The following is a 24,428-nucleotide window of genomic DNA, read 5'->3' as shown; positions in this document are numbered from 1 at the left end:
ACCATATTCCTACATTAGAAAGAACAAGTAAGTGGGATCTGGTTCGGGAAAACCAGACTTGTAGGTTTTGCACAAATTGTGCTGCCAGAGAAATCATCAAACATCTAGGAACCAATTGTCCAGCATTGAGGGAGGATAGAAACAGATACTTTGGGACAACAATTGTGAGTGATGTCATGAGGTCTGGCTTGATGGGAGGACAACGGCAGAGTTTGATTCTTGCATTGTGTGGGTTACTTGCCTTATTAATGAGGAAAATTGAAGAGTTAAAGAACCCAAATGTGCCCATCCAACTGTTAACCCAACATGTGATGATTTTAATGTAATCAATTTTAACAATGAAAACTGATTTTGATTTTTCTTATGGAACATGTAAAATGATGTATTGCATTTGTATTCCTTCTTGTTGTACGTAATAGTGAAAGATTTGTACACTTGTTGTTTGAACCAAAACACTAATAAATCAATTAAATAAATATATAATTAAAAAAAGCACTTCCCGGGTCTCCTGTGTGCCTTATTATAGGCAGCCTCCTGTGGTGTACCCAGGTTCCTCACAGGTGTCATCGACAAGGATAACTGAGGATAACCTGAGTCACATACAAGAAATTGAATGTACAGTGATAGACATTGCCGTTTGTCTGTCGAGTTACATGTATATGGGTCTATTGTGTTGTTGGCCTATGTGTGCTCAATTTTTGCATGTGAAGGACACACCTTGCATCAATAGTAGTGGAGGGGCATTGGCCTACAGAGTGCACTTTCAGTCATTCACAGTGTATGTAACATCATTCATCATGTGTTTGTCTATGTACTAACATCAGCCAGGTAGTTGACACCATGTAGATGGTGCTAGGCCATGTAAATCCCTAGGTCGATGCATAGTTTGGAGCGCTGCATGGACTGCATTGCTTGAGTAAGCAGTCTGCTGCAGTGAGCTGTGAGGCGCAGGACATCCATGAAGTCATAATGTCCAGAAGACTGGTGTCATTATCAAAGTGTCCAAGACGATATGCCCATGCGGATGGAAGAAGAGGGTGTTTTCATTGTGATGGGGAAGAGGAGAATTTGGAGTAATGAAGATTACCATGAAAAATCACAGAATTACCTGACATCTCTCTTCCTCATCTCTGTACTTGTGAATAATGCAACAAATAGCGAGTTGGAAGATTCAAGGTCAGGGAACTATCCAGCTAACCCTGCATTGTCATAGACAAAGGGTGGGGAGGAGTGAAGTCCATCCAAAGACAACAAACCCAGATATTGATAGAATACTGGCAGAGGACTGTGGTCAGTTTGTGACAAATGTGGATACTAAACTTGTGCCTGGTATCAACACTGACCCATATGTTCCGGCTTCTTCCAGGAAGTTACTACTAAACTGTTTTGAAGCTAACTAGGGGAGAAGGAATAGACCATCGTACTGCAACATCGACCCAGCCGAGAGTTGCTTTTTAGTAGGCATTGTGTTGTGCCTGTTGGAAAAATAATGCACTAGCACCAGCATTGACTACCAGTGGATTGAAACCTACTCCAAAGATGGCTGCCGCTCGCCACAGCCAGACTTCGTTGTCCGTAAGTCATGAGGAACCACCGGCCTCCTACCAGCCTGCTGATTGGCTGCCCCCTGCGTTGAGTTGTAGCTACTGACCGAGCCGGGAGGTGAAGCTGGGCCCTACACTAAGGCCTGTGACCAAGGCTTCTGTCTCTCCCGGTCTACCGCGGGCTGTGATGTCTACTAACCCTGTTCTAATGTTATCTGCAGTCCACACCACCTCTGTTTGGTCTGAGGCCCAGGATACCTCCAGTCATCCAGACCGACCAGGTAAGAACCCAAGCATCCCTCCCACCATGCTCGTGACCACCCCTGTAACACCCTCTGCTAGCTCACTAACCCTGATCACCCCGGTTACACACTAGCCTCATATATCCGACCTTCACTCCTTTGCCCTCTCCTGAAACCTACCTACTTCCTTCCCCCCTCCTGATATCGGCTGGTTACCTGCTCCCCTTGTCCCTCACCAACAACATAGCCAAGCTGTTAGCCACCATGACCCACCCTCCATGCCAAACAGTGTTATCCCACTAATGGCAAATAACCCTGCCGGCTCCACTGTCCCCTGTGGCTATCTCAACTCAATTAAATCCGCAGCACCACACTGGCATCCACTCCATCCCTCATTTGAGTTGCGTGCCCCAGACTCACACCATCGATTTTAATAATCGCTGTGAACTGCATCATTTCACAACATCGACTGCACCCTCTAATGCCATGCATAATATTTGTCATTGCTACAATACTAAGGCCTATAAGGTTTGCAAGACTCATCCAATTGTTGTTGTTGACTGCAACTCTGTTGTTAATCAATGTACTACCACAATGTCTCCCAAATTACCCCTCATGCCAACCGATCCCCTAAATTCACTGTATTCGCCCCTACCCGTGTTCCTCCTGTCCATCCTCCGACTAAACTGGCCACCGCCACCGCGCCCCAGCTTCACAGCCCCACTGCCAATACTTCTCCTCAAGCACCACTCACATGGTTACTGGCCCTGACCTGGATTTGCTCCCCTACCCGAATCAGCAGCCACACCCCCCCCAAAACCCCCAAAACCCCCTGGAACCCCCAGCAGAGGAAAGGGATCTACCCCCAGCTCATTACTTGGAGAAGCGACTGACCCTGAGGGAGTTGGAGGTGAAGGAGCGAAGAGCTTGAGTAGGAATATATTTATGGAGGTAGAGTTGAAGGTATTGTGGACCCAGGCCTCAGAAAGCCTTGTGCACAATTCAAAATGTCTTGAATTTAATATGTGCAGCCACTGGGAGCCAATGAAGAGATTTCAGGACTGGAGAGATACGATCCCAGGGCTTGAGGCCAAGGACAATTCTTGCAGTCCTGTTCTGGATGAACTGTAGAGGACGGAGAGTGGTTGCAGGCAGATTTAGAAAGAGGCTGTTGCAATAGCCCACCCTAGAAAGAACCGGAGCTCTGGAGGCAGTGAGCTTCTGGGGGAAGGAGAGGAAAGGTAGAATACCTCTGAGGCACCTGGTAGTTATGCTTTTTTGAGACATCAGAGATATGAGGAGAAAGGAACGCTTGTAGTCAAAGATGACCCAGAGGTTGTTAGCCTCGCAAGTCAGAGCTGGGAGAGGGCCAAGAGAGGCCAACCAGAGACTGACAGGAAAGGAAGGTGCAGTTGTGCCGATGAGGAGGATCTCTATCCTACTTGCATTAATAGTCATAGTCATAGTCGTAAAGTATCATACTCTTTGTGAGTCGGAAGCGGCTGTGTCTCGGCTGTGTCTCGGTTTGTGGCAGGACGACAGTGCGGCTTGACTCTGTGGACTCTGTGGTTGGAAGGTCCTTTACTCTAATCTGCCATTACGGCGGCTGCGGCTGCGGGCTGCTGTGAGTTGCGGGTTGCTGACGGTGCGGACGGTGCTAGCAGTGCGGGAAAGCACAGGAGGTACGGGATACTCGGTGGAGCCCGAGCTTAGAGGCTCTGTAACGCTAAGGCTGAGGCAACGAGGACCGAGTTCTAGTACGGAGAACAGGACGGAGGCAGCAGCCACAAGAGCCTACTGTGTGCCGAGACGAGGCGACACCTCGGAGTATCACAAGTAGGTGGTAGAGCACTGGGCGACAGGAACGGAGTGGGTGCTGGTATTTCCGGTTCCCTGACCCGAGTACCCCAGTGTGCTGGCATATGTGACTGTCCACCACGGGAGTGGTAGTGGTGTGGGCTGTGCTTTGGCTGGGGAGATTGGGGCTGGAGTAGGGGGCAACAGCTGGACTTGGACGACTGATAAGGTGTGGTGTGTTTTGTGTAGGCCCCAGACAACGGGCCCACCGGGGTACTCTGTGGTTCCCTTCAGTACACACACACACCCCTCCCCCCCGCCCCTGCCCCATGCCCACATCATTTATATTCCTCCGTGAGCTATCCACTAGTCATAACGTTGCCTGGGGCACGTGACTCATAGAGGTGGCTGGTCTTTTCAGGCACAGAATCGTGGTGACTGTTCTAGGGTAGTATAAATAGTAGGATTCTAATTCAGTATTTTCCCACGGATCGAATTATCACGCTGAGGAAATGCAGCGAGGGAAAAAAGCACCACAGTCAAATTACAACCTGCGGAAAGGCATGACTATGCCAGTGAACGATGGCAAGGAAAATAGAAAGAAAGGTAATAAAAGCAAAAAGAATCTTAACACAACGCCTGTGGCACAAGGAGCCATCACAGACTTTTTTGGAGTAAATCCACCACCGGAGATTAACTCAACAATCAATGAGGTAATGGCTGAGCCAGGGAATAAGGAGAGTATCTTACTAAATTCCTCAAATTATGAGGATATTGATAATAACTCATTACTTGACCTCTTCTTGAGTATCCAGAGAGGGATGGTAACGCAGAATCCAGCAAAGGCATCTAATAATTCTACTCACCATAAAGAAAGTAATAATACAACACTTGAGGAAGCCAATCCTGTGTCTAGCTGTGGATGTCTCTCGGAATCTCCTAATCTAGCGATGGCCTCCATAGAAGATGATCGGGAGAAGGAGGATAACGAAGATTTAAATCCGTACATTAACAACACGGCCATTATGGAGCTCCAATCATCTGTAGCGTCACTACAATTTGCACTCAAAATACTGTTGCAGATGACTGGGAGCATACTGACAAATACGAATAATATTACGAGGGCACTAGAGCGGAAGGACTTCCCGCAGGATGAGATAGAAGCGAACCTCTCGGATGCTATTCATACCATTGAGGAGATGAAAGAAGCAGAGGAGAGAATGGAAGAAGTGGCGGAAGATGCGATCCTGGACAAGGACCTGGAGGTCAATCCTCCTATAGAAAACCTTTCAGTAATAACTGTAGAGGATCTAGAAATTGTGCACAGCCCCGGGATCTTTCTTACGAGGAAACAACAAAGATTGGCCAAAAGGGCTTTGAAAAGCAAGAAAGTAGCAACGAATCCTATACCCTCCAGTGTAAGACCTAAAGCAGCTGCGGAAACACGCTCCAAAAAAGCCAGAAAAAGAAAGGCGAGAGCAGTAGCTCGAGCCGCAGAAGCTAAGGGGTCATTGGCCGATTGGTTAGGACCAGGAGAAAAATTTAAGGAGGCAGATCTAGATGGCCTCTCTGATGAAGACACTGATCAAGATGATAGTGTCACAGTCGAGCCGGAGGATCAGATCGGCTCAGCTGGTACAGATGAAACACCAGAGCCGGTACGGCCCGTGCAAATTAGCACGGATGAGGAATGTAATGTGAATCGTATTTGCTACATTAAGAACCTCTACCCTAGTGGTAAAAATCCCTGGCTGGCAAGATCAGAATTCCTAACCCGACTACATTATATCCCACAGTTGAGAGTTATGAAATCCGATGACTTCTTTTTCATCGAACCCTTGCAGGTCCCTAATCCACATGTTTCCGCCATCCACTGTACTTTCCTAGCCTCAGCTCAGCTGATTAGAAAATTTAAAAAGGAACTGATAACCGTAGATATTGCTATTGATGTAGATCCACAGGAGAGAGACCTTACTGAAGAAACTAAGGATTACATGACCAAGGAGTTACAAACTCCATTGGACAAGCTAGTGGTGCAAGATAATGTGGTCAGTCAAGAGGCACCAGAAAATACGGTGATGTCTGAAATACAACAAGCCCTCAAAACATTGCTGGAAGTTAACCGCGAATGATACAGAACCTCTGAAGCTTTTCCTTCGTTTCTTGGAACTGTCGGGGTTTTGCCCATCTTCTGAGATCAGAAGGGTCTATGGATTTATTGCTGAAGCATAGCTGTATATGTCTCCAGGAAACATGGGCATTGAATTATCTATTATTGGACGGTTTTGTAGTACATCAGACATTTGCCAAAAGAGGGGATAAGGGTCGCCCTTATGGGGGACTTATTATAGGGGTGGTTAATACGATCAACTCGCGGAAGATCCTGGTCAATGCCACTGATTACCATCTGGCGGTTGAGGTTGACTATCCCAAGGATTATGGGCACAGTAGATTCTTACTGATTAACCTCTATAATCCCCCAGGAGCATTGATAAGGGAATCTCTACAAGAAGCCATTCATGAGTTATTGACTTTTTGGAGTCAAAGATCCGGCAATTTAGCGGTAGTGGTGATGGGTGATTTTAATTGTCATATGAAGGATGATCAGCTGGTCGCCAAATACCCTGCCCTGAATGAAAAATGTCTAATGACCCATGACAAAAGAGAGAGTGAAGGGTTGGGTTGGCTACAATTCTTTGAGACATGGGATTTATCCATGATTAACGGTAGAACAATGGGTGATAGGCCGGGGAAACAGACATGGTCTAACGGTATTTCATCCAGCACCCTAGACTACATATTCATGTGTCCTGAAATGTTGCCTATAGTAAATGATATGAGAATCATACACAATGAATGGAGTGACCATGCGGCTCTTGAGTGCTCCCTTCAACTTTTTCTCTCTCCCGCCATTAAGTGTAATATAGGCAATATACAAACCAATTGCACAGGCACTAGAATTATCTGGTCGGAGAGAAACATTAAAAAGGCTACGGAAGCACTCTTTTATCAAGCCCAGGCTCCCCTTCCCCATTTTGAACAGCTGACCGTAAATGAAATAGAAGAATGGATCCTGGAATTCTCAGGACTACATGCGACCTCAAGGAAAAACGTTATGATAAATCCCGGAGGTACCACTCAGCCTTATAATAAGGATATTCGTGATGCTAAGAGAAGGCTAAGAGCAGAATTGCGGGGGTGTAGGAGACTGAATATAGCGGGTTCCTTCTACTATGACAAAGTCAGAAAAGCTAAAAACAAATATAGAGCTAGTATCAGAACCATCAGAAATACAGAGAGGAATATTAGAAATCAGAGGCTGGTAAACACTATCTGCGCTGGAAATTCACGTAATATATGGCAGCTCCTGAAAGAGAACAGAGAGAAGGCCAAGGGTCAGCTGGACAATCCTATAGGAGAGGAAACCTGGGTAAGATTTCTTCTGGACCGTAACTCTGGAGAGGTAGATGTACCCATAACATCTAGAGTGAAGAATCCCTTCCCCCCGCCCTTTGAGGCCTCGGAAGAGGCCATACTGAATAAAATAGCAACCTTGAAAGCTTCTAGAGCTCCTGGCCCGAATGGGCTAGCGAATATAGTTATTAAGAACCACCCGGCTTTTTGGGCTTCTCTTCTGTCAATACTCTTTAAAAAGGTATTAGCTCAGGGGATGATTCCCCGTTCATGGCAAACGGCGATATTGGTGCCGGTGTTCAAGAAGGGATGCCGTATGGATCCAAATAATTATAGGCTTCTTTCCATGCTGGATACCACGGGAAAACTCTTTGCGGCTTTATTGCTCACGGAATTACAGAATTGGGCAGAACAGACTAACATTCTTAGTAGGTTCCAATGTGGATTCCGGCGTGGTTTCTCTACCACGCACAATTTGTGGGTGATGGACACACTACGAACTCGGGCACTTAGCAAGGGACAGCCCCCGCTATACGCCCTTTACATTGACTTTAAGGCCGCATTCGATTCTATACCTAAAGCCAGGCTGTGGACAAAGCTGGAAGTTATGGGTTGCCCGCCTAGTCTACTTTACTACTTAAGACAGCTGCACTATAACACCATGGTGTGCCTCAGATTAAATCAAGAGGGATCCTTGACTAGACAAGTGAGACAAGATACGGGGGTAAAACAGGGATGTGTAACTGCTCCACTGGTGTACAATCTGTACGTATACGATATCCCAATATTGATGGCCGAAGTGAATAACTGCCCACCTAAAGTAGGGGATACAACTTGTGCAGTACTGGCATATGCGGACGATTTGGTCATTTTTGACAACACTATTGCTGGTATTAGGCGCTCAGCGGTAGCACTATGGGAATACGCAAAGATCAATGGGTTAGCTGTTAACCTTGATAAGACCAAAGTGATTAGATTCACGAAGAAAAAAGTCTCTCGTGTTGAGCTATGGGTGCAGAATGATAATATACTTTATTCCCCTTCCTATCGGTACTTAGGAGTTGAAATTGAACCATGGGGTGATTACTCTCTATGTAGACAAAATAGGAGAGCTAGGGCGCAGCAAGTTACAGCTTTAATTGCGTCATTTACTAGGAGGCAGGCTGGTTTTACACTATGGGGGACGCGACACCTGTACATACAGGTGTTTGCGCCTATGATTACGTATGGCCTGGAAGCACTAACCTCTTCTGATCTAGCCTGGCTGCAAGTGGTTGAGGGAAAATTTTGGCGACGCATACTGGGGTTACCCCCTAGTGTTCCTATGGCCCTTATAAGGCTGGAGTTGGGTCTACCCTCACTTAAAGCAATGGTACTGAAAAAGAGGGTGGGCTTTTATCTCAAGATGAAGAATAGTTCTTTTAACCCTATGCTGGTTACCATGCATATAGAAGTAAGTAAAAAAGATACTACCTCTCCTCTCCAGAAAAGTATGACTCAATTTCTGAGAGATATTGGCTGGACTGACAGAGGGACAACCATTTCCCAGGAGGTCATGACAGCACTGGGGAAAAAGGTAGATCTCTGGGATTGGTTAGAGAACTTTTCCCATCTAGGGTGTTTAAAGTCATGTGCCTTTGTAAAGTATCGACTTTACAACTTTATGAAACCTCAGGCATATCTGTACCTATGCCCTTCCACAAGGCTAAGACGGTTTATTATTCTTTTCCGTCTGGAGCAACTACCGACCTTGTGTAATGTGGGACCTAGGGAAAAGATCGCAACTGTAGAACGAATATGTCGTATATGTAACCTACCTGAAAGTCTGGAGACAGCCAAGCATCTATTAACTGAATGCATCACAATGAGACCCACAATTGTTAAATATCTAGGAGAATTTGCCCATACTCTGGAATCTATACCGGAAAATCAATTTTGGTTATACTGTACTAATACAGTAAATATGCATCTTTTTATTGCATTATATAATGTATGGTTCCAGATTGAAAAAGCGATGGGCATCCTGATTTAAATGATTGAAATGATTTAAAAAAAAAAAAAAAAATGTATTATGAAGTTTTTTAGGAAGCTTTTAGATATTGTAAAAGTTATATGTATTTAGATATACTTGATTTTTCTTTTTCTTCTCTATACTTACACAATTGTATAAATTGCATATTTTAAATTTTCCTTTTTTGATTATGTATAAGTAATATGTGTAAAGTTTGAATTTTTCAATCTATATCACATTAAAGTATTATTATTATTAAGGCAGAGGTCATTGGTGGCGCACCACTCCTGGATTGCAGACAGACAGTCAGAGATGAGAGCAGGAGAAGAGGTGGCAGAGGGGAGCCTGAAAACAAGTTGTCATCTGCATAGCATTGAATGTTTGAGCAGAGAGTAGCAATGAAGTGGGAGAGCGGTGCCAAGTTAGACCCCTGGGGGACACCACAGGTAGAAAGTAGATAGTGGAAACGAAGGACCCATGTTGGACCTGGGAGGGTCAGTTGAAGAGGAAGGTGGTCAGCCAGGCCAGGGCCTGATCAGTGATACCCAAATTACCACATAGGTGACTCAGCAGGATGACATTGTTGACCGTGTCAAAGGCAGAAGAATTATCAAGTAGAATGAGGACAAATGGGAAATTAGAATCAAGGTTGAAGAGCAGGTCTTCATGGATATTCAGGAGAGCAGTTTCCGTGCTTCTGGCAGCTCTGAAGCCAGACTGATGGTCCTCAAGACAACCAACAGACGCGGTGTGAAGAGTAAGCTGGGAGATGGCCATCTGTACCAGGAGTTTGCCCAGGAAAGGAGTGATAGAGATCGGGCGATAGTAAGCCAGGCAAGAGGGGTCGGCTTTGGGTTGTTTGAGAAGAGGATGCACAAGAGGGTGCTTCAGATGGGAGGGGAAGGCTCAAGTGGTGAAGGCATGGTTGCAGAAGTTGGCAAGAGCAGGAGAAAGGGTGTCAATGTGATCCTTGATGGTTTTGGGCAAAGAGTAAAGAACCTGTTTTGATGAGACTTTCATAGATCGGACTTGTCTGGAAATCTCTTCGGGGGAGAACAGAGGAAAAGATGAGAAAGAGGGAGTAGAGGTGGCTGCAGGGGGGCAAGAGGTATCAGAGAGAGAGAAGTGGGAGAAGGAGGAGAAGACGAGAGGGTGGACAGGATTTCCTGGGTTTTTTAGATTAAATGAGAGGGAAGGGCCATGCAGAGGGCCTGGGAGCGACAGGAGTGGTAGAGATTGCAGCAGGGTTGGCCAGCTCCTTGCAGATTTTAAAGAGTTTGCTGAGTTGTTAGATGCCACAGAGACGCAGGCTTGAATATGGGCTCTCTTCTTAGTGTGGACAAGGAGACAGTTTTGCCTTTGGAGCAGGCGGTCAGAAAATGCACACGAGGCCTGCCATTTCTTCTCAGCCACTTGCGTTGAAGGGTAACTAGGTCAGAGTCATACCAAAAGTTGCACTTGGCTTTGGGCTTCAGGTGGATCCTCATGACAGGGGTAAGAACATCAAGAGTATCAGAGATAGAAGAGTAAAGATTGGAAAGGGCTGTGTCAGGATGTGAGTCAGCCAGAGGTGGAAGAGGGGAGAGAAAGTGGTAGCGAAAGCCTCGACTGACACACGCTTCATGGGTCAGATGACCGAGAAGGTAGGTGTCAGTGTTGGTGTTGGATTGGCCTGAGGGGTAAAGTGGGAGAGCTATGATATATGATATGATATGGCATTTATAACGCGCCTATACACAAGTGTTTCAAGGCGCGACGAGGCAAGGCAGGGGAAACAGAGGGAAGACAGAAATCAAAATTGAACTCGACCAGGTGATATTGATAGGGGACAGGGGAAGGGGACAAGTTCAGTGGGGAAAGGGGAGGGGGCAGTGCAGTGCATAAGATAAATAGTAAAATAAGTAAGACAGTACATAAATGAAACAATAATCAAACAATAAATACTAGTGTGGCCAGCTGGTGGCCAGTGCTAGTAGGGGCTGTATGGATACAGAAACACTCCCCGAGTGCCAGGGATGCCAGGGGGGCGGTGCAGGTGTGCAACCGGCAGGGGGGACCTGGGCCCGAGATCAGAGGGTAGCCAGTTCAGATTCAGACAGGAGATCAGCAGGGGAGAGGAGGAGAGAAAGCAGAACCAAAGAGGAAGGTCTTGAGGTGCTTCCAGAACCATAGATGGTTCTCCTCAAGTTTCAGAGAGGCAAGGATGCTGTTCCAGAGGGAGGCCCCAGCAGAAGAAACAGATCTCTCACAAACTCGCTGCTTGGAGAAGCGACTAACTCTGAGGGAGTTGGAGGCGGATGAGCGAAGAGCTCGAGAAGGAAGATATTTAGGATGAGAGAGTTGAAGGTATTGAGGTCCCAGGCCCCAGATGGCCTTGTGGACAATGCAGAGGGTTTTGAACATAATTCTCTCTGCCACTGGGAGCCAGTGCAGAGATTTCAGTCCTGGAGAGATACGATCCGTGGGCTTGAGGCCAAGGACATGTCTCACATTCCTGTTTTGGATAAGTTGCAGAGGGCGGAGAGTAGAGGCAGGTAGATTTAGAAAGAGGCTGTTGCAGTAGTCCAGCCTAGATAGAACCAGAGCTCTGGAGACAGTGAGATTCTGGGGGAAGGAGAGGAAGGGAAGGATACCTCTGAGGAGGTGCAGCTGGTAGTGTGACTTCTTAGAGATGTAAGAGATGTGAGGAGAGAAGGCAAGTGTGGTGTCAAAGATGACCCCAAGATTTTTAGCTTCACAGGTGGGAGCAGAAAGAGGGGCAAGAGAGGCCAGCCAGAGAGTGACAGGAAATGAGGGAGCAGGTGTGCTGATGAGGAGAATCTCAGTCTTACTGGAATTAAGGCAGAGATCATTGGTGGCACACCACTCCTGGATGGTGGACAGACAGCCAGGGATGCGAAAAGGAGAATATGGGAAAGGAGAGTGGGATCACTTCAGGAGAGAGAAGTGGGCAGAGGGATAGGGATAGAGAGAGGAGGTCTGAAGAGATCAGCACATCCAAAGTGTGACCTGCAGAGTGAATTGGGCCAGAGGGGAGAACAGAAAGAGAGAGAGAGAGTTGCAGAGGTCACGAAAGAGTCCAGAGGAGAGACCGGAATCTTCCAAGATGGATTGTGAAATCTCTAAGAAGGAGGAGTTGAGAGGTTGAGGCCAGGAGGGAGCAGGAAAGGTCCGCCCACTCAGAGAGGAAGGAGTAGATCTGATCAGCTGGCCGAAAGATAGTAGCATGATAAGAGAGTGGGCAGGAGAGAGAGAAAGCCTGTAGACAAGACATTCAAAAGAGGAGTAGGCCTGCATAGGAATGACAGAGGCAGGAATCCACTCCTGGAAGATCAAGGCTACACCACTTCTGTAATAGTTGGGTCTGGGCATGCAGAGGATCTTACAGCCATTAGGGAAGAGTGTGTCAAAGCTTTTGACAGAGCTTGCAGTGAACCATGTCTCGGTGAGACCGAGGACATTGAGGTTGAGTTTATCCAGGAGGCGGCTGATGTCAGAGGAGTGTTTGACAGCTGAGCGAGAGTTGAGAGTGGCAATATGGAAAAGATTGTGAAGAAGACCTTGGCTATCAAGCCAGCGGCATGGGCTGCACTCCCAATAGCCAATGAATGGATGAATGGCTCCTCTTTACTTAAAAAGTTATACAATTTGGTATTTCTTCACTCAAAGATGTATCATTTATTCTTCAATTGAATTTATCAGTAAGTAATCATTCTCTACAATAATGCAGATGCATTAACAAGGGCCAATCCATTTCGGATGCTCCTGTCCTTCATCAGGGCCTGTTAGGTCATTAACATGACACTATAAGTAATTATAAAGAGACATACAATGCAAAAAGATATACACAATTGAGACACCATGCATCATAATATTCACAATACTATGGAAATCGCAATTTACATAAGTTAATATTGTCATATCAGCACAAATAGAACAGGCACAACATGACCATTTCAAGCATTAGGCATTTAATCCAGATAACATAAATGGGTAATAAAAATGGATCGATATGTACAAATTGTCAATTGACCAAATGGGTAGTACCGAAAAGAAAAGTTGAAAAAAAATCTTTAGATATTAGACATATTGAAAGTAGCCATACACCCATATCTGAATGCTTTACGCATTTATATATTTGAAATATCTCAACTGACCTATTCAGTGTGTAGATGTTACTTAAATTCTGTGTAGACTTCTCTGCCGTCCGTGGAGATAAAATGCTCAGCTATGCTGTCAGTGTTCGCACTCGTCTCTGCATGATAAATCATCTTTGTAATGCTTGCCTCTTATCTGATAATATGTATAATAAAGACAAGGAATGCATCTTACTCAAAAAATTAGACGTTGTTGTCAACTATGAAAACTCTCATGGTTATCCGCGTGTAGCGTTAGTCGCATACGGCTCTTGCATGTATATAGACACAAGTTTCTAAGGTTGGATCTCTCATCATATGTTAAAGTTTTTGCCATTAAAATGCAACAATCTAAATGCATAGTTGCCATACCTACACTAACCGCAAACGCCAAAGGAAGAAAACAAATGCTGTGCAATGCACGTTACTGTAAAAGTAAACTCCTGGTTGTTATGGGGACCAAGATTTGTGTTTAGGACAGCCATTTTGGAATGGGAAAGATGTCATTGGAAATACATGTGTTCTACCTCACTACTGTTCTTACTCAAAATCGTCAGGATTTTCACCTATGAGCGTGTGATTGTAGAATGTTAAAACACACTAATAATATGAAGCATAGTGTAAAGCCTTAAATCAACAATGTGTCTGTTATTGGCATTATGGTAGTCCGTGTTCGGATTATAACCATGGAAGAAGGACAGTTATGTAATATATATGAAAACATAGTGTATTATGGTAAATGTGGTGACTTAATTATGAACATCAAACTGAACTGTGATAGTATTTCGAGATAATGATGATTAAATGTGTACATTCATTATCATACATCTGTGATACTCCTCTGCAATTAAATATGTACCCTATTAAATGCACTTATGGTGAAACCTCTTCACATAATGGTAGTCATGTTGGATTTTCAAATTACTCATGCTGAAACTCTGAAGGTAATATTAACTGAAAACAAGGTGTTAAAAGGAAGCTTATAATAGGATTGTAAGGTAAATACCAATTAAAGAATACAATTAGAGAAAACAATTGCAATCCAATTCCTCATTCATGCCTCCCCTCCTGGAGAGAGGACATCCAATCTTTCTATCCAAATGGCCTCCTGTTGAGCTCTTTTTTTCTTGACATTCGCATGATGTTCTTTAGTATCAACAATCTCTAAGATTTGGAATCTTAGTTGGGAAACAGTATGACCTTTTTCTACAAAATGTCTGGCTACGGCAGAAGCTTGATTGTTGTTCCTGATACTAGATTTGTGTTCAGTTAGACTAAGCCTCATCTTTCTTGCCGTTTCTCCAACATAATATTTTCTGTATGGTCACCTAATGCATTTATGACATTTTCCGTAGCACATGTTGCATGGTTTTTCAGTTTAATCCGTTCACCTGTTCTAGGGTGTTACACAGTAGGTCCTTTGATGACATCATTGCAACTTCCGCAGGAATGGCATGGATAGGTTCCTGTATATTTATTGGGATGTTTACTTTTTTTGCCTTGTGTATCCACTAGCATGTTCCTTAGATTATTAAGGGAAATCCGCTGGCAGTAAGAGCGCGAATAGTCCCCATTGAGCCCAATGGGGAATGGGGCATTCCCGAATGGGCTCAATTGGGAATGGGGAATGGGGAATTACATTACCACCGAACTCGTGATCCGGCGCTATTAGCGCCGGGGAGTTCGGCGGTAGGGCTAATACCGCCAGCAGTAATACCGCCAGCGTTACCGCCAAAGTCATGATCAGGCCCATTTTGTAGAGAAAGGTCAGTTTCCCGACTAAAATTCCAAATATTAGAGATTGTTGATACTAAAGGATATCATGCGGATGCTAAGAAAAAAAGAGCTCAACTGGATGCCTTTTGGATAGAGAGATTGGATGCCCTCTCTCCGGGAGGCATGAATGAGAAATGGGACCTCAATTGTTTCCTCTAATTGTATTCTTTCATTGGTATTTGCATTATAATCCTATTATAACCTTCCTGTTAACACCTTGTTTACAGTTCATATTACCTTCAGAGTTTCATCATGATTAATTTGAAAATCCAACATGACTATCATTATGTGAAGAGGTTTCAACATAAGTGCATTTAATGGGGTACATATTTAATCAAAGAGTAGTATCACAGATGTATGATCATGAATGTACACATTCAATCATCATTATCTCGAAAGTACTGTAAACTAGCATTTATTTTTCACAGTTCATTTTGATTTTCATAATTAAGTCACCACATTTACCATAACACAGTATGTTTTCAGATATATTTCATAACTGTCTTTCTTCCATGGTTATAATCTGAACATGAACTACCATCCTGACAATAGCAGACAAAATGTTGATCTAAAGCTTTACACTATGTTTCATATTATTAGTGTGTTTTAACATTCTACAATCACACGTTTATACGTGGAAATCCCAACGATTTTGAGCAAGAACAGTAGCAAGGTAGAACACATGTTTTTCCAATGACGTCTTTCACATTCCAAAAAGGCCGTCCTAAACACGAGTTTCGGTCCCCATTTCAATCAGTAGTTTACTTTTACAGTAACGTGCAACGCGCAGCATTCGTTTCCTTGCTGTGGCATTTGTGGGTTACTGTAGGTATGGCAACTATGCATTTAGATTGTTGCATTTTAATCCCACAGAAACTTTAACATATGAGGAGAGATCCAACCTCAGAAACTTGTGTCTATATACATGCAGGAGCCGTATGCGACTAACGCTACATGTGGATAGCCACATGTTTTCATAGTTAACAACAACGTCTACTTTTTCAGGTAAGATGCGCCTCATTACACGGAAGGCGGTGATCCAGGGTGCTATTAGCACCCTGGACCATGCCGGTAAATTACCGGCACCGCCTTGGCGGAAAGGGGATTTACCGCCCCATTCCAAGGTTGGTGGGGCGGTAAATCCCCCTTCCGGCATTGCCCTTCCCCATTCCCATTTCTGCCCCATAGGGCTCTATGGGAATGGGGAAGGCGCTAATTACGGCAACGCAATTTTGCGGTGCCGTAATTAGCTCCGAGGTCCCTTAGCGGGTTGGTTTATAACGCCTGCAAAAAGCAGGCGTTAAAGCACCAACCCGCTAAGGGACCTCATAGTAAGGCGGTAATAGTTAACGGTCACCGTTACCATTAACGGTGGCCGTTAACCATTACCGCCTTCCGTGTAATGAGGCCCACTTGTCTTTGTTATACACATTATCAGATTAGAGGCAAACCTTACAAAGATGGTTTATCATACAGAGACAAGTGAGAACACTGACAGCGTAGCTGAGCATTTTATCTCCATAGACGGCAGAGAAGTTTGCACAGAATCTAAGCAACGTCTACACACTGAGTAGGTCAGTTGAGATATTTATAATATATAAATGCGTACGGCATTGAGAGAAGGGTGTATGGCTACTTTTAATACGTCTAAAATCTAAAGGTATTTTTCTCTACTTTTCTTTTTGGTACTACCCATTTGATCAATCGACAATTTGTACGTATGAATGCATCTTTATTATCCATTTAGTTTATCTGGGTTAAATGCCTAACGCATGAAATTATCACGTTGTGCCTTTTCTATTCTTGCTGATATGACAATATTAACTTATGTAAATTGCGATTTCCATAATATCGTGAATATTATGATGCATGGTGTCTCAATTGTGTATATCTTTTTCTGTTGTAAGTCTCTTTTTAATTACATATAGTGTCATGTTAATGACCTAACAGGCCCTGATGAAGGACGGGGCTGTCCGAAATGCATTGGCCCTTGTTAATGCATCTGCATTATTGTAGAGAATGATTACTTACTGATAAATTCAATTGAAGAATACATGATACATCTTTGGGTGAAGCAATACCAAATTTTATAACTTTTTAAGTAAAGAGAAGCCATTCATTGGCTGTCGGGAGTGCAGCCCACACCGCTGGCTTTTCAGGTAGGTACCTTTATCCTGGGTTTGCACCCCACACAGAGAGACTTATTTACCAACAGACATATTACTTTTTTATAATAATTGCTGTGCACACTCACCATTCCTCAATATGGAGAAGGATGGTATCCTTGAAGGACTTCCTGGGCGGGGTACAAATCAGGCGTACGCCCCATGGAGGATGTGTAGAAGAGGAAGGAGGAGAGGGACAGGTAGCCAAAGAGGAGGCAGTGGGGGGAGGCAAAGGCGCTGAAGAAGGGAGAGACGGGACAGTAGGAGAAGAAAGGAAATTGATGAGGCGTGGGCGTCTGTCAACGAGAAGGTTAGCCTGATTGCCTTGGACCATGACGGTGCTGTTAAAGTAGACATTCATGATTTCCTTAGAGGAGTGGAAGGGGTCAAGGAGTGCCTCCCACCGGTCCAAAGGTCCGGCAAAGGAACGACAAAGAGATTTATTATTTTATGTATTTATTGAAATGTTTGTACCACGACACATGCCCGTGGGCCTCAGGGCGCACATGAAACTGGACAAGACAAACTACAAGCAATAGAATCAGAACCAGAGATGAGCAAGAGAGAAAAGTATCACATTAGTCAGGAATAATGTTGAACAGGTGAGTCTTGATGGCTTTTTTAAATAAGGAACAGTCCTTAATAAGACAAATCGAGGCAGGAAGAGAGTTCCAGAGAAGGGGTCCTGAACATCAAAACTTGTACCGGAAAATGCACCAGTTTGAATCTTGGTTGGATAAATGTGGGTGCTACAGATGACCGAAGCCTTCTGGTGGGTATCTTACTCTTGGTACGATCAGATAAGTATGTCGGACATGACAAAGACAAGCATTTATGGGCCAGTGTTAGGATTTTGTGTGTGATCTTTTCTTTCACTGGGAGCCAATGTAGGGCTCTTCTGAACGTGAAGACATGTGTACGACGAGAAAGATCAAAGGTTGTGCGTACTGCATTATTTTGCGTGACTTGAAGGGCTTGAGTGTTAAGAGTGGTGGTGCCGGCCAACAGACTGTTGCATTAATCGAGCCTGGAATTGATTAAAGCAGTGGAAAGCAGAGCTCAATTTCCAGTGATGATAAAGGGACACATGTAGTGAATACCTTTGGAGATAAAGCTGCATGTAGCCAGGATGTAGGACACATGAGGCTTCATGGATAATTCCTCATCCAAAACTACTCTTAATGATTTAACCTTCTTGGAGACTGGAATGTAAGCTTACATCGACCAGTTTTGGTGGCTATGATCATAAGTTCAGTCTTCATACAATTGAGGGCCAGAGAGTTATCATCCATCCAATTCTGTACGGCGTTATAGATGGTATTAAGGGCCCAGAGATCCTACTTGTAATGCCTGCTGAGTTGGAGAACAACCTGGGTATCATCAGCGTAGTTGGTATATTGGACTCCAAGGCTGTTCAACAAATCCAACAGAGGCCGGATATAGATATTGAATGGAAGCGGGGACAAACAGGAGCCCTGGGGAACACCACAAGTTTGTAAAATGGGAGAAGAGTGTTCATTCCCGACGCAAACCCGTACAGTATGCATTCCCAAGAATGATGCGATCCAGTTGGATGCTAAGGTGGAACAATTGGTGACCTCTCTGAGCCTAGTCACACGCAGTCCATGATCGACAAGATTGAAGGCTGCAGAGAGGTCTAAGAGCATCAGCAGTGCAGGATGACCTTTGTCTGCCATGCCAGTCAGAGTGGACTTAAGGTCAAACATGGCAGTCTCTGTACCATGCTGTGCTCGGTAGCCAGACTGTTGTGTACCTAGATGATATATTCTTCAACATGGGCCTGCAGTTGAATATATCCCAGTTTATCTAAGATTTTGAGGATGAAAGTCACATTGGTTATGTGCCTATAGTTATCTGTAATTAGCGGGTCTAGGTTGTCTTTTTTCAACAGTGGTTGTCGATGAGGGTTTGTCTGGAGGAAGCGCTGGAGTAGGTGTCAGCGATACGGAGATCAGGATTAGAGGACAAGATATCATTTGTCTGCAGATAAATGATCCGACAAAAAAGCAGGGTCACCCCTGGAAGACTATCAATGACATGACAGGGCATGCCATCACCTGTATAGTATTGGGACAGTGCACTTAACACAGTCATGGGAGCACATTTATTTATAAAGTTATGTATCGGTCCCTAGTTAGACACTTATACAATTACTCAAATCGTTTCAAAGTGCATACAGGGCAACAGAGTGGTGACAGGGGAAGGTAGACAATGAATTACAACATAGATAAATAAAATAAATAATGTTACAACCAAATCATGAGAATAGCTGGGGCAAGTGTACAGGGGGGTAAGGGAAAAGGTTCTGAGGTTTTCATTGTGAAGTGCTCTGGATGAAGTGCTAAGAAATGAAAAGATAAACATAACTGCAACCTCCCGTGGTGAGGCTGAGCGTGAGCAAGTGAATATATACACAGCGGCTTGGATGAGAGTTGTGGGGGACCAGGGCCAGAGGATACATAAGGGCCCTGCACATCAGTCATGCTATTGTATGATTAGCAAGGAAGAGGGGACGAGAAGGAAGAGGACAAGAGAAAGGAATTGAGGTTTGTTGCGAACTTAAAGAGGTCCTGCTCAAGATGCAGAGGGAGAGTGAGGCTATTACACAGAATGTAGCCCTCTGAGGAAACTGATTGACCACCAACTCTTTCTATAGCAAACCGCTTCACACGCAGAGACTTGTTCCCAGAGGAATGCAGGAGTCTCGAAGGGGAGTATTTGATCAGGGAGCATTGAAGATAGAGTGGTCCTTGGCCCCAGATAGCCCTGTGGATGATACAGAGGTATTACAAATTAATCCATGCTGTGACTGTGAGCCAGTGAAGGCTTTGTGGGGCAGGAGAGATGCAGTCCCTGAGCCTCAGGCCAAGGATAAATCGTTCTGCTCTTTTCTGGTTAAGCTGGAGGGGTTTCAGGGTGGACCAAGGAATATTATGTAGGAGGCTGTTGCAGTAGTGTTGTCTGGAGAGAACCATAGCACAGTAACATTGAGTCTCTGGGGGAAGGATTGGAAGGTAACAGTTAATTCGAAAAGGAAGAGCTGAAAGTGGAACTTCTTGACAATGTCCAGATATGAGGGATGAAGGAAAGGGTGGCGTTGAAGATTGTAAAAGCAAAAGAAAATATCGAGGCTGAGTACCACCAAAAGGAAATACACCAAACACAGGCTTATAAAGATTCACAGACCTTTATTCCATAACTGTACAGTTTACAAAGAAAGAAAGTATCAGATAGCTATCTGGCCCTCAGTACATGACAACGAATACCAGCCCTTTCGGTGTGAGAAATGAGAGGTACTGGACGTCTAAATATTCACATCTTTTATACAGTTTCCAATCGCAATGTCCAGCTCCTCTGCAGGTTAATTATTCTCGGTCTAGGGTTCGTGGCGAGTTCACCTCTAGTTAGTCCAACTATATGCATGTGGATTACTTCCAGTTTATACAACAACAAGTCACAATAGCAACAGTGTATCTTTGGATTTAACATTAAGCCTTAGCACATGTCTTATTCAATGTAGTTCAACAAGTGTTCACATTCAGTATTTAAACAACATTGTATTTGATGTATGTCTGCGGATTGGACTTGTTGGGGCGAGTAATCCTCGATCTACAGGTCAAATCTAGGACAAGGTCTCATTACATGATCAAACATTTAGCCTACAGGCAGGTTAGACATTAACCTATGTAAAGGTCAGGACGGCTAACACTGTCCACCATTTTAGAATATAGAGTGACTTTGAGATGGAAATCAAAATGGCGGATGGACCTAAAATGGTGGCTAAGTCAATCTAAGGTCAGAACTTTGCAACACGGATTTCTTCGCAGAGCGACTGGGCTTAGGCTAATTTATACAATAAAGGAGGCACAATATGATATCCTGTTTAACAAGATGACTACAAGATTCCTGGCTTTGGAGGAGGGGCAGGAGGTGAGCCCATGGAGGAAGGCCAGGGTGAAGGGAAGAAGTAAGCTGCAGAGGATCCAATAGGGAGACTCTTGGTTTTGCTGGTGTACACACCTAAGTCATTTGCAGTGCACCAAACCGGGATGGCGGAGAGGCAGTCAGGGATGAAGGAAGGTGCAAGTGTGTCAATAGGAACTTTGCAGAAGTGTTGTGTCATCAGCAAAGCACTGGAATGTTTGGGAGAATGAGGTAATGAAGCTTTCCAGCAGGGACATGTATATTTTAAAGATGCAGATATTGATATTGATATTTTATTTGTATTGCGCTTGTAGACAAGTGTTTCGGGGCAGGGCAAAAGAATGGAGCTCTGGGGGACGCCCCAGGGGGGAGAGGAAGTAGGGGAGGAGAAAGCACCCAGAATATTTTTGGAGGAATGGTTGGTTAGGAATGTGCCAAGCCAGTCCACTGCCCACTCCGAGATAGCAAGTGTATCATGGAGGCTTTTAATGAGGATGTAATGGTTCACTGTGCCAAATATAGATGAGAGATCAAGGAGGTTGAGGACAGCAAGGGATTGGGAATTGAGGGATGCAAGCAGTTCTTCACAGGTGTTCAGGAGAGCAGTGTCCGTGGCTCAGGAAGCTTTGAATCCACACTGGTGGATATGTAGACTGCCAACAGTGTACTTGTTGGTGGTCTTTTTTTTTAAATTGTATTTGGTTCAAGAAAACATGGACCTTTACAAAAAGGAAAAGCAATTGTTACAAATAGACATCACATAGATAAAACAATAAAAACATTTCATTCAATTAATTCATGTGTTCATCTAAATAAATGTGGCTTTTTGGTTCTTTTGAGAATTTTAAAATATAAACAGACATGCTTGAACTTGATTGTAACTCAGGCACAACATACTGTGTGTAGTTAAAACATTGAATTAAAATCCTAAAATCCCATTTATAAAAATAAAAGGTATCATTTGGTCTCATGTTGGCTTATTTCACTCTCAATATAATCACATAGTTGGACAAAGGCATATATTAGTGGCGTAGGCCAATGTATACAATAAAGGAGGCACAATATGATATCCCGTTTAACAAACCCTCATTTTGGCCAAAGCCAAGCGCTAAAACTACTTCTAGTCACTTTACGAGTAACGCCACGTCTCAATGTCCATACATCCTGAATCACTATCAGAGATATAAATTGCCATGAGGTCAGATACTAAGATTTCTTTCAGCACAAATTCATTGGAGATTTTCTCTGAGGTGTATACCTTGTGCCCTAATGCAACCATTGCTTGTGCACAACACCCTCCTAACATCGAACACATACCAGGAAGACATTGTATACAGCAGCAAAGAAACAACAGAATACCTAAAATAATCTGCAAGACCGACAGTAGCTTCCATCCCCAAGATCGCAGGAGGTCCTAGAACCAAGCACTAAGATCCCAATTTCCCTCGGGAACATGCACTTCTGAACTGATAACATGCAGATTCTGAATTGCCCTAAAGATTGTTGGGGAGGAATCTGGCATGAAAACACAGCAAGCAGACCCCACTAATTTACATACCCCTCCAGGTTCAGCCAGGATGGCATCTAATGCCATCCGGTTCTGAAGTGCCACTAATCTTATTGCTTTCTGTTCTAACGTCATATTATAGAGTGTCAGTGGTCTGGTTGATGGTCCTCTACAGTACTATTGATAATCTCCTGATATCTTCTGAGTTCAATATTTGCCCCCAAAATGGCACAAAGGATTTAGCTACATCACCCAGAACTTGTGCTGAAGTATCACCATCCTCGCCCTGCCGTGGACGAGCCTTTGAAATTTCTACAGTGCTGGCAATGAATACCCCGGGTAACATAATCCCTAAATAACAAGTTCCCTGCCAATCCCTGGGTAACCATGGAAATGCTACATTACCGCAAACAAAGTAGACAGGTTTGCCTACATACAAAGGTCTGTCCTCACTAGTCAAATTTGCAACGTTGGTGCAACCTTTAAAATCACCCATTGACTGAGTATCATTCCTCTGTATGCAGAAAGAAACTGAATCGGGCTGTGGTTGACAGTATAAGAAGGTGGTGTGGCATCCCTATTGCCTATTGGAGCCATCTTGAAAGAGATCAAGGATTGAAAAGGACGAGACAGTCTGTCAGAAGGCCTAATAATAATTTGGCATTTATATAGTGCTAGGAACCCTCAGGTATCTGAGTGCTGTTTATTATTACTCACGTGTGTGGTGCTCATTTATTGACCTCGGAAAGATGAAAGGCTGAGTTTGGCCCCGCCGGGATTCGAACCTGCGTTAGCAAGCTCTGCACAGATGTCAAAGCGAGTGCTCTACAAGCTGTGCCACTTGACCGGCTAATAGAAGCAACATTTGGTTTGCTCCTTTTCGCAAAGAGTGAGCATCCCAGGGGCGTCAGAACACATTTTTTAAAATCATTCAAATTAGTCCCATCGAAGTTCCCTGAGATGCTATCATTCCATCGGACAAAGAATAGTGCTCTATGAGAAGCATAGCAAGCAGTTGTCAAAGGTAAAGGATGAATATACCAACCCAGCCCCTTATCCCCATGTTGTGGTAAATGTGAACAACCCCTAAAATTGGACCTATTGAGAACGGTATGTGCAGCGTTCATGATGAGTAATAGAGTGTTGTTGTGGTAACTGTCTGCACTGAGAGTATCTAGGAGATAACGTATGCAGATGCACGAAAAGGAGTAGAAACAGTGGGTACATTTTCAGTGGATAACACATTTTCAAGCGAATGCACTTCTTCCAGATGCCAGAATCCTAAGGCAATGACCATTGTAAAACCAATCAACATTATCACTAAACAACAATACGTTTTCGGGGCCCACACATTTGAATGTTCATTTCCGTAGCTGGTCACAGAGTCTCTTATCTTTTCCGTACGAACGGGAGCAGTTGAAGACATTGTTCTTCAAACGATTTGCACCAATGTTTTTTTGCTGGCAACTCCAGGCTGAGCGTCTTCTTAGTCCTTTCACAAACCCTAGCCAACAGAATCCCCTTATACACAAATGATGGGGCCAAAAAGGCAAGCCCTTGATGAATTTTCTTCTAAGGCAAAGCCGAACCGTGCAGTAGGTCTATTTCCTCAGACACAGATCGTACCTTGTGATCCCTGGTACTGAGTGATCTGTGAACAACGTGTCGTCACTTACCGATGGAAGCGACAAATCCAAAGCGAGATCTGATGCAAGATCCGGAACAAATTTTAAAGACGAAACTGTTGGAGAGTGTGGAGGTGAAATGGCTGTTTCCCCAGGCTCCACGGGCTCAGGGAGAGTCTTTGATGCACTCTCGATGCTGTTTACTGCTTTGTGATCATTGGTTGCAGTACTGGTGAGGGGTTCTGTATCTTCTGTAGCGTGTGGCA

Source organism: Ambystoma mexicanum, chromosome 6p (assembly GCF_040938575.1).
Source record: "Ambystoma mexicanum isolate Mex_15411 chromosome 6p, UKY_AmexF1_1, whole genome shotgun sequence".
Classification (NCBI taxonomy): Eukaryota; Metazoa; Chordata; class Amphibia; order Caudata; family Ambystomatidae; genus Ambystoma; species Ambystoma mexicanum.
Note: the sequence above shows the minus strand (reverse complement) of the source record.